Raw genomic sequence first — 16,686 nt, 5'->3', positions numbered from 1 at the left:
ATGCCAGCCATAAAAATTCATATTTTTAATTTACAATAATCATTTTAGGGAAGGACTGATGAAAAGGATGTTTGGTTTCTAGTGTAAAGGATTTGGTAGTGAATGTGTCAATGTTGAAATTTCTATATGAAGGGTATGTTATGTTTTGAACAGATTCTGTCTCCTGCCACCTCTTCTGCTCCATCCCTGTTAGTGGTCAATGGAGTAAGAGTAGAGATCTGATCTTGTGCCCATCAGGAGATGAGGCCGGTGGGAAGTGTTAGTCCTCAGAGTGGCAGCTAGGGTAGTAGAGGTTATTAGAAATACATAATCCGCAGAGAATGTTAAGCTTAGTTCAACCTGCCTTCTTTCTCTGCTCCCTGGTTCTCTGTGTGATTGTCTAGTGGCACATACACTGCCATTGTCACACTCGTGAACTGTGAAGTTCCAAACTGTGACCCAAAATCGAGTTCTTTTCCTGCTAGGTTGTCCCACTCAGGTGCATTGCTTAAGGCAAGACAATGATTAAGATGTATAAGGGGGTTCAGGTTCTATACCGTATAAACTAGAACACCATGCTGTCGCATACGCTGTCATTCAGTGCACTAACTATGTGGTACTGGCTATTTTTTAAGATTTTCAAAATTAATTTTTATTGGAAAGACAGATTTATAGAGGGGAGGAAAGACAGAGAGTAAGATCTTCCATCTGCTGCTTCACTCCCCAAATGGCTGCAATGGCCAGAACTGAGCTGATCCAATCCAAACGCAGGAGCCAGGAACTAGGACCTTCTTCAGGGTCTTCCACATGTATTCAGGGTCCCAAGGCCTTGGACCATTCCCAGCTGCTTCCCAGGCCACAAGCAGGGAGCTAGATGAGAAGTGGAGCAGCTGGGACGCGAACCCATGGCTCATATGGAATCCCCGTGCATGCAAGGTGGAGGATCAGCCAGTTGAGCCATTGCACTGGACCCATGGTGCATTGTTTTAGGGCCAGAGCTGTGTGGTCTGGAGGTGGTAATCAAGGGTCATTTAATTTTTGAAAGAGGTTTAAGTTTGATTAAATATGGATTCCCATGCTTATCAATTTAATTGCCTAGAAGTATAATAATGCAATTCAATAGATATTTATGAGGAAATCAGTGTGTCCTAGATAATGCACAGATGCTTAAACTGATATTGTGTTATAAAAATTACCTGGTAAACTTGCATTTCTAGATAGTGAACCCATGCTCCAATCTCTGTGATTTACATGGTAGCTGGAAAAGAACAGAAAGCAAAAATTGAGTTAAATGCCGCACAGGCAAGGTCCTAAAGAGAGGAACACACAGTGGGTCTATGTCATGAGACCGATCCGCCAGTGGCATTGCCCAGATAAGCCTGGGCCAGTGTGTTTCTATGGAACTCCTTTGTAGTAATTTTGTGAGGGCAAAGTCTCTTTTTGCTTGTTTCTGGAAGATATAAGCAAATTTATTGATGGTTTTATAAATACAGGACATCACAATATTTATTGTTATCTGCAAAAAGCTTGCCTTTTCATTTCCTCAAGAAAATGTAATTTCAATATGTTAAGATTATCCTAAAATGGATTTTAAAAAATTTCTATTTTGTTTATTTTGAGTCTTATTTTAACATCTACATTATATATAATATATATTAATCTGCATTCAATAGAAGATGAATTATCTCATAAAATATAGTAATATTACAATTAATATAAGTTAATTATATAATGATATGTTACATTAATGTATAGAAATATATGAAGATAATAATATATAATATATAATATAAATATAAAAACCAATTTATTAATATAAAAATGAAAACCAACATATAAGCATAAACATATCATTGATGGATATATTCCTGTTATGGTTGACTCTTAAAAAATAATTCTGATTCTTAGAAATGAATGTATAAATACATAAACGGCACATCTCCCAAAAGTACCAGGCAATGTAACTGAATAATATTTCAGAAAAATATAGATACTAACATACCTGGAGTGGGAACACTACAGTGAAAAGTCTAGTTCTGGGCCATGTGTGTCACTGCAAGCCAAACTAAAGAGTTACTTTTAAATTCTATCTTTAAGAGGAGATTTAATGCAAAGTATGTTATAACTACACAATATTTTTAAATGACTACCCTGTTCCCTGTTTTAAACAGAAAATCATGGTGCTAGTGAGGAGTTGGTGTAACAGCAGTTAAAAGAAAACCAGTTATGAGTTCCTTAATGCATGGCGGACATGAGTGTGGAGTGTGATGGCATAAAAAAAATCCATTTCTGATTTCATCAACTCAATGTTTTCATCTTCAAGATGGACTCTACCCTGAAGTAGATATGCTCCCCTTTAAAGCATAACCTTACCCGTTTAATTTCTCCACTTGCAATATCGCAGGCATTTGTGGAATGAAGCAACACGTGGAAGAGCTGCTCCTAAGTTCCTCCGTAGCTTTAACTGAAAAAAAAAAAAAAAAGGAAATTTGACCAATAAGAAACAAAAACAGATAATTGAAGCCAACATATGTATAACTTGTTTATTGTTAATCTGTTCGTTTGTTTGGGAGTTTAAAGTAAATGTAATTGAAATATTCAAGAAGATGTTTTCCAATGTGGAAAATTTTAATCTGAGACTGGAATTCATGAAGTTTGGCTTTTAAAACTTTCCTTCAAAGCTGTACATTTTAGTCAGCTCTGAGTAAAGACAAGCAGTTGGGAAACTAGCTACAAGAAACTGTTTGATGTGAATACATCCTCAAGCAGAGAAAGGCTTGAAAAACATCACTGGGGAGCTAGGGCAACAGCAAGCTGCGCATTCTGCTTGGACCTAATAACAAGTGACACAGAGAGGAGAGCTTTCCTTCAAAGACTGATTGCTTGAAAGCAGAGTAACCGAAGGAAAGGGAGAGGCAGAGAAGAGATAAAGGTATCTTCCCTCTGTTGCTTCACTCCCCAGCAGCTGCAACAGCCAGAGCTTGACCAGGCCGAAGCCCGAAGCAGGAACTTCATCAGTGTTTCCCATAAGCGCTTGGGGCCATATGCACATGGTCCATGGACAGTTCCCTGTCAATGTCCATTCCCAGGCACATTGACAGGGAACTGGATCAAAAACGAAGCAGCCAGGATTCCAACCTGTGCATAAGCAGAATCGTGGTGACATAGTTCACCATGGCACCAGGGTCTCCCTACTTGCCTGACAAACGAAACTTTTAAAGAAACACTGCAGAATTAAAGGGGCAGACCCAGGGGACCTTTTATATACTTAGGATATGAAAAGTCGTTAACACTTTCCCCTTAAGATGGATGACAAGATGACAGAGAAAAGCTGCAAGAGATTCCCCACTGGGAACAGCACCCAGCTCTTGGACACTCCTACACGATTTTGCTTCAGATGATTCCTTCTTCTGGTTCTTTCTCAACGCCGGGAGTTTGCGTTGCCTCTCCTACACTCTTTACACAACAGTTGGTCAATTGCATGCATTTGCAAACAGAACTTAACAATTAGGTGCTCAATAATTATATTGTTGATTTGTTGTGGTTGTTACACAGGGTTAAGAGCGAGGCGTGGAACTGTGAAATAGCTGGTTGTTCCCACCCATCCTTCCTCCTTGTGGAGCTAATTTGCCTATGTAGACATTCAGTTCTCAACTTGGCCTTAGAAAACTCTGCTTTTCGTCTCAGCAGGAAACTCATTTTAGGCTTTTTAAGCATACTTTCGTGATTTTGATGTGATTATCATTACCCTAATCATTATTATTATCCCTCATTAAGCTCCCAGAATTCAAGGACATACTATCTTCAGGCAGGGCATGTTTTAATAGTCTTAACTATTTTTATTGCAATAATTACAAAAAAAAAATTGGCAGTCTGAAGGCCTTGTATTGTTTGGGTTAAAACGCTTAGGTACTTTCTATAATGGTTGTCTTCATATCTATAACGATGTGTTGATGGCCTTAACCCACCAAAAATGAAGGGTTTTGTAAAACTAGAAGACTAACAGCTGTTGGGGAAACGTATCTATAATGTTTGATACTTGACGCGGCATGAGGAACAGAGTTCCCTTTTTAGCATATATTTCTAATTATGAAAAATAGTATATGGTAAAAAGAATATAAATTAGATCAATATTAGTCATACTGCTCTGAGCGAAAGTCATTCCTGGCTTTGCCACATCAAAATCTCACTTTGTCGTCCCACGCTGTAGACTTAATTTCTGAGGCACGATTGTGGCTATATCCTCAGGAAAGCTGCAGGAATCTCATTAGGTTCCTTCTGCCCACTAGAGAAGCCCTGGGATGCCAAGGCCTTTACTATCGATCAGTGGGGCAGCTGCACAGTTACTCTTAGCAAGAAACTCTCCTAGTTGTTGTGAATAGAAGAGTAAAAAGCACGACTGGAAAGAACGACTTGCTCTGGGACTGGGGGCATCTTTTTAGTCAAGGTTCTTTCATTCACGTCTTATGTTTCCCTTTGAAGTATTACTATAGTTGGATAAAGACAGAGAACTCGGGCCCGGCGCGGTGGCGCAGTGGTTAAGGTCCTCGCCTTGCATGCCTGGGATCCCATATGGGCGCCGGTTCTATCCCAGCAGCCCCGCTTCCCTTCCAGCTTCCCGCCTGTGGCCTGGGAAAGCAGTCGAGGATGGCCCAAAGCTTTGGGACCCTGCACCCGCGTGGGAGACCCAGAAGAGGCTCCTGGCTTCGGACTGGCATAGCATTGGCTGTTGCGCTCACTTGGGGAGTGAATCATCAGATGGAAGATCTTCCTCTCTGTCTCTCCTCTCTGTATATCTGCCTTTCCAATAAAAAAAAATTAAAAAAAAAATCTAAAAGACAGAGGACTCACCTGTGCTAGCTCAGTTCCCAAAAGGCTACAATGGCCAGGGCCGGGCCAGGCCAAAGCCAGGAGAACGGAAATCAATCTGGTTCTCCCGTGTGGATGGCAAGGCCCCCTTGGAACTTCCTGTGCTGCCTGTCAGCGTGTACATTAGCAGTGTCATGGCTGGGTCTGGAATCCTGTTTCTGATGCAAGAAAGAATTTGATGATGAGGTACAGGAAAAAGCCATCTGAGAAGAGAAGTTCAGATAAAGCAGTACTGAGCTGCACTCAACAAGTTCCAGATCCATCCCATTAAAGGGACCACAGGTATAGGGATGGGTGTCCATGGACACATTTTTATATTTAAAATATTTTATTTTGTTTTATGATATAGTTCAATAGGCTCTGGGGTTGCCTCTGCCCTTCCCCAAGGTCCCTCCCCAACCCCCTTTGATTTTCCCCTTAGTTTTATAACTGAACAGTCAAACAAAGCATTATTTGGATAGGATAAGTCAGTCTCTCTCTCCTGGCTTTGGCCAGAAACAGCCTTGACCACTGTGGGTATTTTGGGACCAACCAGCAGATGCAAAATGTCATTCTCTATTCCTCCTCATCTTTCTCTCACTCTGTCTTTCAGAAAACTACCCTTTATAAGAGTAGAATTTCATACCTCATTATAATCTGTATTACCATCCACTCACTTATCTGGCAGGAGCCTGATAAACATCTTAAGAATATTTGAGTAAGAAAAAAGAGGCAGTAAAAATAAAGGCATACCTAATGCAAATATTATGCAAAAATCCCACAGAAAATTGCATGCTGGAATGGGCTGTAGAAGGAACTGGATTATTTTTGACACATGCAATGGCACTTAGAGTTAGGAATAAGGGGAGTGCCCCTGCGTTCATTGGCCCAAGGAGTCCACAGCATGAGGCAGAGCTTACCGCCTGGCACAAATAGAGGTTAGAGTGCTTTATTGATAGTTTTCTTGAATGCACATTGTAACTCCCAGAGGGATTTGCTTACAGAGTACTTTTGTAGTCAAAAAACAAACATTTGGACTATCAGCCTAATGCACAGAGAAAAAAAATCATCTTCCCATAAATTTTCAGGCGTTTTATGCTTCATTTCTTGGATTCCGGTCTTGGTGGTTTACTGTAATTCTGCCATCAGTTTTAGTAGAGAAATATGTAAAATAAATTACACAAAACTTGCAGTGTAAACCTAAGTTTCATTATGACTAAACAATTTATGATGCTGTACTTTCCCAACTGAACTAGGATACTGCACGTGGCGTTTTCCACTAACTTTATAAGTGCGGAGTGCTCTCTTATAAATAATAATTCCCTGATCATGAGGTTTATATTTTTTTTCATGAAATAAAAAAGATGGATATAACAGGGAAATAGGTTGCACACTGGATTTTTAAACATTTATTATTACTTTTTTTATCTCAAAGGCAGAGTTACAAAAAGAAGGGGAGACGGAGAGAAATAGCTTCCATCCTCTGGTTCACTCCCCAAAAGACTGCAGTGTTAAGAGACAGCCGGTTCCAGAGCTGGGAGCTAGGAGCTTTTTCTACTTCTAGCTGTGGTTGAGCAGCACCTTCTCCAGCACCTGTCCTTAGCTCAGTCCCAGGTGAATACTGATGTGTGGTTAGGGAGACAATCTTTTGGTTTCTGGGAAGCAGTTTGGAGGCCTAGAAAACCGCTTTGAATTATCTCAACATCACGTGCTTGTGGAGCATGGCTGTGGCCAAGGGAATGTGCTTAAAGCTCGGGGTTGCAGCAAACGGATGCACGCTGTACCCTGGAGGAGCTTAGCACTTGGGAAATGAGCAGAGCCTTTCTGCTAGGGAACTTACTCAGCTTCACCCAAATAGGGGCAGAGAGACCAGCGTGAACAGGCCAACACTCATGGCTTTGAGTCTACAAAGTGGCTGCTGTGGGTCTTGCTGACTGGATACCATTGAATTCGCAAGTCCTATGTCTTTTCTTTTCCTAAAGATTCAAATGACTGGGGGGAAGAACCCAGTTTTTCACATATCAAGAAAAAAAACTTGAGGAAGGCATTTTGACACAATTTGGAGATTCTCAAAGAGACCTGATCTATAACCTGGCTTTTATTTTGTATCTATTTTTTTTTCTATGACAGAATTTGATTCCCTAGAAAATAAATTCAGCACTGACTGAATTCAAACAGGGCAAGCCCACAGAAAGCTTGTGATTGATGTTCCAGAAATGCCAATGGTTCAGAAGCTAGAAATAAAACTAAAAATGAAAATATAACATTTCACTTTATAGGAAGAGACTGGTGGGACTCACAGTATTTATTTTATGTCCTAAGTATTGAGGGACACTTTCCCATGCAGACCTTTCCTCCAACAACTGTGCCCATGGCACAGGAGATGAGGATGACTTCAAACCTGTCCGTTTCTGCTTCAACTTCGCTCTCACCAGAAATCTACGGGCTCCAGTTCCACACCTTCCAGCTACACCCTTGACTTTGGTCATGAAGGAACGTCAGGGCCTGGACCCTGAGAAAGGGATGTGACCTTCCCTGATCTGTGAGGAAGAGGTACAGTAAGCTAAGATCTGAATCAGGACTGTGTGTTCCTCTGCAGCTCAGATTTACATCAGTGGTGTCTCTCATTTGGGAAGGTTCTTTAAAAAAGAAGTCAACTGATAGTAAGACTCAAGGTGTTGCAATAAAGATGCAAAAACATGGGTAGAAAACACATAAGAATGGCAGGGGCGTGGTCTTCATTGCTGTGATGGTTAGCTACTGTAGTGTGAATTTACAGGTCAAGAGCAGAGAGGTCCAGAATACGAAGGCTCTTTCCTTAGGGCGCATTGCTGCCAGTAAAGCTTGATGGGGTCTTTCCCCCACTTAGTCTAGGAGTTGAAAGTCAGGAAGCCAGTGAAAGCATACCAGAGTCCTTGTTCAAAGTCACAGGAAAGCCCCATGATATAGGGAAGTGGAGTGTCTAACTGGACAATGGCTTTAGGAAAACAGTTTTGGTTTTTTAAGATTTTTTTTTCTTTCCTGCCAGTCGTGAATCAAGGTAGAGACATAGGGAGAACCAGCTGTGTGGGTTGATAAAGAGGTGCCTTGAATGAGAATATTCAGCTTACCATTTTGTCCAATTCTCGGAGCACGGCCTGTACCCCCATATTCCCTTGATCTTTGTGGAAAGCAGAAGGGAGAATCTCTTCATGTTGGTTGTCTTGTCAACTCCAAGGTCTTGCTTTGCACAACCAGTCCATCTAGCGCATGCACAGAGTGAACTGTGACATGGGGTTCAGGAAGTGGGCACCCGCCTCTCCTCTAAAGCCCTGGGTCCGACCTCATGTGGATTTTTGCAATGGGGCACTATGATTGCCAGGGTTGGTTGCTGTGATGCGATCTATTTTAAAGTTATTTATTGTTTCACTTAGTTCAAAAGCAGAGAGATTGATTTCCAGAGATAGACAGAATTAGACACAGAGGCAGAGAGCCCCCCATATAGGATTAGTCCCCAGTTTCCCCAACAACTGGGACTGGGCAATGCAAAAGCCAAGAGTAAAGAACCCACTCAGAGTTGTCTTTGTGGGTGACAGGGTTCCAGCTGCTGGGTCTTGACCACTGTACCCAGAGTGCATGTTAGCAAGATGTTGGAATCAGAAATGGAGCTAACTTGAAGTCAGGTGTGTCAATATAGGATGCCTGGAGTGAGAAGGAACATCTTAAATGCTGTACTAATGCCTGCCCAAGAAATGTTTCTCTTGCTGCACTACATTTTCAGCATAAATCTTTCATTTTTCTATCATTCACCTATCTATGCAATTGTCTATGTATGTATCCTGTCATATGTATGTCAACATAAGGAATGCATTCGTTGCATTAGTCAAGATGGGTGTAACAGGAACTTATGTCAGAGCCATGTACCAAATAAGCCTTGTCAATTACTTTTGAACTTTTCTCTCAAGATTTCAAGTATTTTGAAATCTTTAGATTTTAAAAGCCCAAGACAGAAAGAGATGAAACAAGTTCTCAAGATAAACTTCAATATGAGAGGGAGAGGCTAGACTCGTCCTTAATACTCCTTGCCAACCAATAGATTGGGACACAGCTAATTCAGACTTTGCACGGCAGGAGCCCATTATTATCATCCTAGGTATCTCATTGGGGAAATGTGTGTGTGTGTGTGTGTGTGTGTGAGAGAGAGAGAGAGAGAGAGAGAGAGAGAGAGAGAGAGTGTGTGTGTTGTGTACACACATGTTTATTCAAGTAAGTGGTGATCTGGATGAGTGGGTGTTGTGGTCCTTAAGGTTTAGGTGACTTTTACTGTAGGGTGTCACTGCCTGAGCTGACCTTTACATTCTCAGAGTTCTGGGATAATCAGAAGAGGCTCTAACACCTAGGAGGCATTGGATGGGAGTGGGACTACACTGATGCAGTATAGTCCTGTGTCATTGTTCCATAATGTAATGGTTTCATCAGTCGCACAGGATCCACGTGCTGCCAGGGTGACACTGGAAGTAATCAAGAACCAGGAACAGGATGTCACTTTTGTAGTAGTTGGCATCAATGAGCATCCTGACTCCATATCTTACTATATAGTTGTGTATACCAAGGAGGAGTGGAACTCTGATCGCTGCCTTTGCAGAGCATCCATGGGAGGCATTTGCAAGGAAATATGTAAGGAGTAGGGAGCATCTCTTTGACAGTGGTGTGAACCTAAGCTATACCTGAGTGCTCTGGTTGAAATCTGAGGCTGTAGCAGTAACTGTCCAGATGGAATGTGCGTGTCCTCTGACATAACTTCAAGCCCTAACCATCAATTTTCTGATATGTGAAGATGGGATCTTTTGAGAAATTGAATGTAAATGAAGTTATGGATTTGAACCTTCCTAATAGAGTGAGTGTTCTCTTAGAAGACATTGGAGAGGCTGCGATGCCTCCGCATGATGTGTACAATGTGATCATGTGTGCACAAAGTGGGAGCCAGCAGGTTCCCACGAGGTGAGAGACCTCTTCAATGTCCCAGTCTGCAGAACTGCAACAAATATGTTCAAGCCACTCAAGGCATCGTGCTTTGTTGTGGCAGTCTGAGCTAAGACAATAGGAGAAAAAGAGTGAATCTTTCCATTATTTGGGTGAATGGAATTAGCTAATTAACTGCATTGTACTCTAACATTCAGTCCAAGTTTCTATTATACTTTGGCCAGCGGCTGACACTAAATTTTCTTCATAAATCACAATCTACTTCAGAATTCACCAACTCAGAATGTTTTGAATGCTAATAAGTTTGAGCTAGGAGTATTTAGAAACTGAGAAAATTGTTAAGTGCCTTTTTCTATAAAAGTTTTGAAATTGGTTTAATTATCATCATTGATGATCATTTTTCAGCCTTCATTTCATTGGCAAACATGGATAAACACAAAAGCAAAACCAAAGGAAATGACTTGGGAGATCTGAATATTCATTTGCTTTTACAATCAGATTCAAGCAGCAGATAGGCACACAACACAGTCTTAGTGCACACTGTTCCCATTCTCTGTGTTAACCCTTTGATCTACTCCTCCAGGTCCACAGTTTCAGGTAGTTATTCTTGGCCATGACCAGTCAATCTTGGCAACGATTAACGGTGTCTTCGGTTTGTGCTTTCACGAGAGATGGGTTCTTACATCGGGCTAGGTGTAGCACCTGTGAGCTCATTAGTCCCTTGAGCTAGTGAATAGGTATTCTGAAACCAGAGACTCGGCCAGACCAGCACCCCCTTGCATACGCCCTTGCACACCCCCTTGCACATGCCCTTGGGTCTTGAAATCAGGAACTGAGCTGAGCTTGAATATGTTCATGCGGGCAGAGGCCATTAATGTACTCTCCCAATGCGTAGGCCATGAGAAAGTATTTTGTCTTTATAACTGGAACAAAAGAATTTTCAAAATAGTACTAATTGAATCAAACAAAGATAAATCAATCTATGTATAAATGCCGGGCAACTCATCAGATATTCTGTAAACTGACTTAAAAATTTTTTTTACGTTCTTAGAAAATGATAATAGACAACAGTGTTTCTTGTACTGATTCTGAATTGTATCTTAATTCTTAGTTGAGAATAGCCTATATGAAAACAGTGTATTGTGCACATATGTGTGTGTACTTCTGTATGCCTGTGTGCACACATAGAAGATCCTACATAAGAACACAATAATAAGAATGCACGAAAAAGAAAGGGAGAAATATTTTCAGATGATCTAAAACAAAGCATTTACCCTTTTGTATGAAGAGAAATAAAATCAGGAAGTATGTTCTATTCAACCAGACTGTGTACCAACTTTTGTTTCTGTAATCATTTGGAGGCACGCCTTGCAGTTTACTATGAAAAGGCTGTGGTTATATCTACATTTCATCTTCCTAGAACTTACCGGGGGGTATAATTCTCTGCCTTCTCCCTCCTTTCCTGGTCCTCACCCTCACCAAGGGTTGCTAATGATGTTGCACAATGTTCTGCCTTGAATTTTCTTCCCCAAGATAGGCCCCATGCTGCCCAGGGAGCAACAGAGCTGAGGCCTTCTCGGGGTTCCCTTTAGTGCTTCTCTCTTTCTTTACTGCAAGGTGAAATTTCTGTTGGAAGATCTCTCCCTGAATTCTCTTCCATCTGCTGGTTCAGAGTCATCCCACAACTTGCTGAAACAGCCAGCCCTGAGCCAATCCAAAGCCACGAGCTTCTTGTGTGTCTCTCACATGCATACAGGGCCCAAGGACCTGGTCCATCCTCTGCTGCATTGCTGGGTCACTAGCAGGAACCTGGCTTGGAAATGGAGCAGCTGGGAGACAAACAGCTGTCTGTAGGTACCCATTACAGATATCTGAGGAATGAACAGACCAATTAAAATTATATGCCAGTCTCTCAATCAAATAAATACATAGAAATATTTGGAAACTGAATATTTATTTAGCAAAAAGTGGGTAATAAAGGCTGCATGCGTGACCTGCTGCGAATAGAGGGCTGAATCTCAGATAGCACAGTATTCCATCTTAAAATCTTGGGCTTCTTAGATCAAGTGTTTCTATCCCCTTTGGACTACTTCACACCACTTCCCCTCCATTTTCTTCTTGTTACAGGATTTGAGCCAACAGGAGGAAGTAAGGTGAAAGACACAGTTCAGGATAACAAGGAGGAAAGAGAAGGGAAAGTAGCAGGCATGAACTTAAACATCATGTTTTTACTCATTCAGAAACAGAAATGAATATTTAAGTTTGCCAGAATTGGAACTACAATCTCATTTCCCTTTATAAAATACAATAAGGCACACAGCACATAAGATGGAGTATTTACACATGAATCCAGTCCTGTTCTAGACAGAGATGAGAATAGAATGAGCTGGAACCTTGGGATTTCACCAGTCTTTCTCCATCTGCTTACTCCCACTCATGAAAACAATCTTTAAAAGGACTGCAGCCAGCAGGGAAGTATAAGATGAACTCATTCTTTCCAAAGTGTAAATGACTAGTAACACTTACTGTGGTTAGAATTTGCATTTTAGTGGAGAAATACACCAACAATGCCTATGATGAGTTCCTAAAGCAAATATTCAGAACTTAAAATTTCTGTGATGAAATTTTAGGGGCATAAGAGACCAGCAGTGACAGAGACACTATTTCATTTGTGATGGTTACAAAGAGTATTTCACTGAAGGGAAAAAAACTGCAGTGACATAATCAATACTTGAATGTTATTGAGTACTTGTAGCAAGGACTTGTAAGGACAGCAAAGTCTGAGAAAAATAACACTGAACTTGAGTATCACATTTTCTTCTGTAGCAATGCTAAAGTCCTGAATCTCCCTTGGTATTAGCAATATCCTCATTATCTTGATTTAATCAATGTGTATTGAAAGTACTTCTGTGCTTAAACCATGGCTCTTACCCCCCCCCCTTCCACACACACACACACAATTCTGTCCAGTAGAATTCAAAACTACAATGCAAGGAAGCTTTGGAAGTTGCCACCTTGCATTGTTCAGAATTTTATTTCTGTGCTTTAAGTAAAAATACCCAAAAGGAGCATTGAAGGGAGACAAAGGATATATTTCACCATGTAGCTTGGAGATGAACAGGTCACCTGGACAGGCCTATTAATCCAGTATCTGGTGGACGCTGGCAGTGGCAATGAGGGAGGTAGGCATACAGGAAGCATACTGGGCTCATGCAGCCAACCCTCTCATGGCAACCACCTCACTCCCAGTTACCAGAGAACCTCCTGCCAGCACCACCTCTCACAAAGCCTGGTTAGACCAAGTCTCTACCATTACTGCATCCGTGTTAACACAACACACTGAGATTGTAATGTCTGTCTGAGTTTGTGAGGCATCGTCCTGTTCAGTCCATAAATGAAGAGAGAATATGATAGCACTGCAGATGGATTTTTCCATTCAGTACTTCTGTTAGGTATAGATTTTACTTAAAAATAAACTGTTAAGTTCACAACACGGTGATTTCCAGAGTCTGTATGATAGATAGTCAAACATTCTTTATGGTGTGGCATCGAGTCAGTAAGCTCAAACGATATGAAGCTTGCACGTTTTTTATCCCTCTTCATTTATCAACTAAAGGTCAGCCAAAATTCTTAAGTCATCACAAATGTAATACTTATTTCCAGAAGACAAGACTCCTTAAGTTATAATGAACAGAAAAGGCCATATTATATTGTAATAAATAAGTATAGACCTTTTATTATTTTTAAATGTTACAATTCCATTTTCCTAGATACATTTCCTTAGGATAATTTGGAATATTTATATCTATATTCACATATATATTTATAACATATGTATTATAAATATATATTACAATATAATTATATACATTATATATATTTCTTAGAATGTGTATATAAGCTAATCCATCTATGAAAAATATTCAAGTCATCTTTCTTAAAGTTTACATTAATGACATGGGCCTCAAATTGTCACCTTAAATCATTTTATTTTAATAGAACCTCATCCATGTCATACTATCAAAACCAAAGTAGATGGATTAATTGTATGCTACCAAGCCCTGCAGTTTGAGATAACTAATAAATCCCAATGCAAGAACTGTCCGTAAAACCTCAGCAAGTAGGAAATTTCCACCTCTCAGTGTTCAGGATGTACTTGTTTCTCGGTATTTGACTGAATGATTGTGAGAACTACTTCACTGACATTTGAGGAAATGGTTAGAGCAGAATATCCAAGGTACAGAATGAGGACAGAGAGCTAAGGATTGGCACTGTGCTGCTTCAAGGACATGCCAAACACCAACCTGAAGCATTGAAGCATCTCTTTAAGAATGACAGAACCAATTCCTCATGCTGCCATTCAGAATGGCAACTTAAAACCATCCCATGAAAGGAAGCCTGTGCTACAACTCATAAATTTTTTTTTTTGAAAGAGAAACACAGGATGGCCATACAAAAGTGTCACTACTCATGCAACAGGAACCAACTAGGTTTTATTGATAATTGCTTTGTCATTTGTAAGGACAAAGAATTAGAAATGAGAAAGTGATATTGTACAGGAAATTTTGATTTTGATAGGGAAGCTTTTATTAAAATTTTCACTCTATTCCTGAACAGAGATTAATTCCTGATACAGTTCATATCAGCAAGACATAAATAAAACAACTAAAATAGCAGACAACAGTAACAAGAGAATTATCAATAAAAAAGTGGTATTTAAGTTGATAGGTTGATATTACATGATGGATAGTGAGGTAGGTAGCTAAGTGCTTGTCAAAGGCTTGTGAAGCAGTCACACGTAATAAACAAAGCAACTAAGCCAAATGATGGCAATCCATCCAGAATCTATTTTTTTACTGATGCAATTAAAATTCTGTGGAGACTTTTCCTGAAAGCCAGAGAACTAGTTCATACATAATTTTTACACTTAAAAAGGGTGATCAAAAACCAACTTTACCTGAGAGTTTCTGAAGTCAAACTTTTCTGTCTCTGGACATTCGTTGCTGATAACAGAGAATTTGGTGATAGCACATACCTACCTGTGTAAGTGTTTCAACAGTTGATGGCATTGCCAATCCAGTAGGAGGCTGTCACATTCTAAATTATAAATAGCAACAACTGTGCAATAATGCAATTGCAAGATTCCAGTTTCAAAATCAGAATATGGTCAGCATATGTGTCCTTGGATATATGTTGGGGAGATTTTCTGCTGGTCGTTGGAGAAATGGACTTTTCCCATCTCCATCCTCCTTCCAGGGGTAGAAATAGAGTAAACAAGAGTGAGCAAGTAGACAGTGATGTCTCTAATACGAATTCATGTGGTAGAGCTTGCATGGAGTCTGTAATAAAACAGGCTTGGGTAGTACAAATGGGCAGGTTTCCATCAATCTCTCTATTTTAACGATTATTTTCCCTAATCCATATGCTGTTTGCAAAATTAATTTTGTCTTCCTTCACTAAAATGCAAACCTGAGAGTGACACACTGTTGTTATTTCTGTGCTTGCATGTAGTCCCCACTGCATACATATTAATTGAATGGTTTAGGGACTCGGTTTGCAGGGAATTTCCAGCCTGTTGCACTGCTTCAAGTGTGAAGAGCAGTGAGAGCAATCCTGATGGAGGGGTGTGCATTTGCATCCAAAGTTCACTGTTGCCCGCATCAGGATGCAAAAAAATACAGAAATCATGTAACATGTAATTTTATATATACACTTAAAATTTTAGAAAGTTTTATATTCCAAAATAAAATTTGGAATTCATATAAACATTTTATTCTACAACTCAATAATATTTTAAAATTAGTTACTAAGTAGAGCCTCACCAATAAATATTTATTATTTAATAAATTTTTGGTTTAAATTTTATTTTATATGAAACTGGGAGAATGAGAGAAAGGGTGAGAGGGAAGGAGGAGTTAGATTGATCTTCTAACCACCACCCATTAATCCATTCCCCAAATGCCTGCAAGAACTAGGCCTAGGACAGCTAAGTCAAAGCAGAATACTTGAGCTGAGTCTTCTGCAGGATGGTGAGGGCTGACGTGCTTGAGTCATCATCTGCTGCCTCCCAGGATGCATGTTAGCAGGAAAATGGATTGGAGTTGTGATAGTGGAAACTTGAGCTGGTCTCACCCATGGGCGGTGTGGGCATCCCACGGCAACTTAGGCCTCTGTGTCAAACCCAGTCACTTAAGTATATCTACCCTGGTTGAAAATGCAGTATTTTTACACAATCTTAATCTGCTGAATGAATTTCTTTTTGCACACTGATACATGGTAAATTTACACCGCCTCAAGTCAAGTAACAAGCTGAGAATCTTCTTTGATTCATATACTCATTCTTTCATTAATAAATATTCCTAGAATTCCAGCATCCCAACTATGAATCTTTAAAATTAACAAATGAGGAAATTCAGGATTCTCTTCCAAAACAAGGGGAAGCTATGAAATATCTCATAGCTTATGAGAGGCAGCGCAGTTAGGAGGCTATTTCTGTGTGTCAGTTGAGAGGATGATAGGGTGTACTTGATGTCAGCAAAGAAATGAGATGAGTGTGGGGGCAAAATATGAAGAGTAAGAGTGCAGGGTGACTCTGAAGATGCTAACTGGAGAAAGTGGGGCTGGGATGGCACTCTTGATAAGATGTGGAACACTTGGTCAGAGATTTCTCTTTCAGATGTGAACTCTATGATAACGAAGAGACATTCAAAGGAAGTTTGAGTAAACTCTTGAAGGAATACTGGTTATAGTCAAGGGAAAGTCATTCCAGACATATTAATTTAGGGTCATCACAATAGTGGAGTTGAGTCATCAGAGTTGAATAGTGGAGTGTGATGCATTGTGAAATGTACAATTCTTAGGAAGGTCTTGGCTGATTAAGTACTACATACATTATGG

The sequence above is a fragment of the Ochotona curzoniae genome, unplaced genomic scaffold, assembly GCF_017591425.1.
Source record: "Ochotona curzoniae isolate NIBS_2020 unplaced genomic scaffold, NIBS_Ocur_1.0 scaffold_3835, whole genome shotgun sequence".
Lineage (NCBI taxonomy): Eukaryota > Metazoa > Chordata > Mammalia > Lagomorpha > Ochotonidae > Ochotona > Ochotona curzoniae.
Note: the sequence above shows the minus strand (reverse complement) of the source record.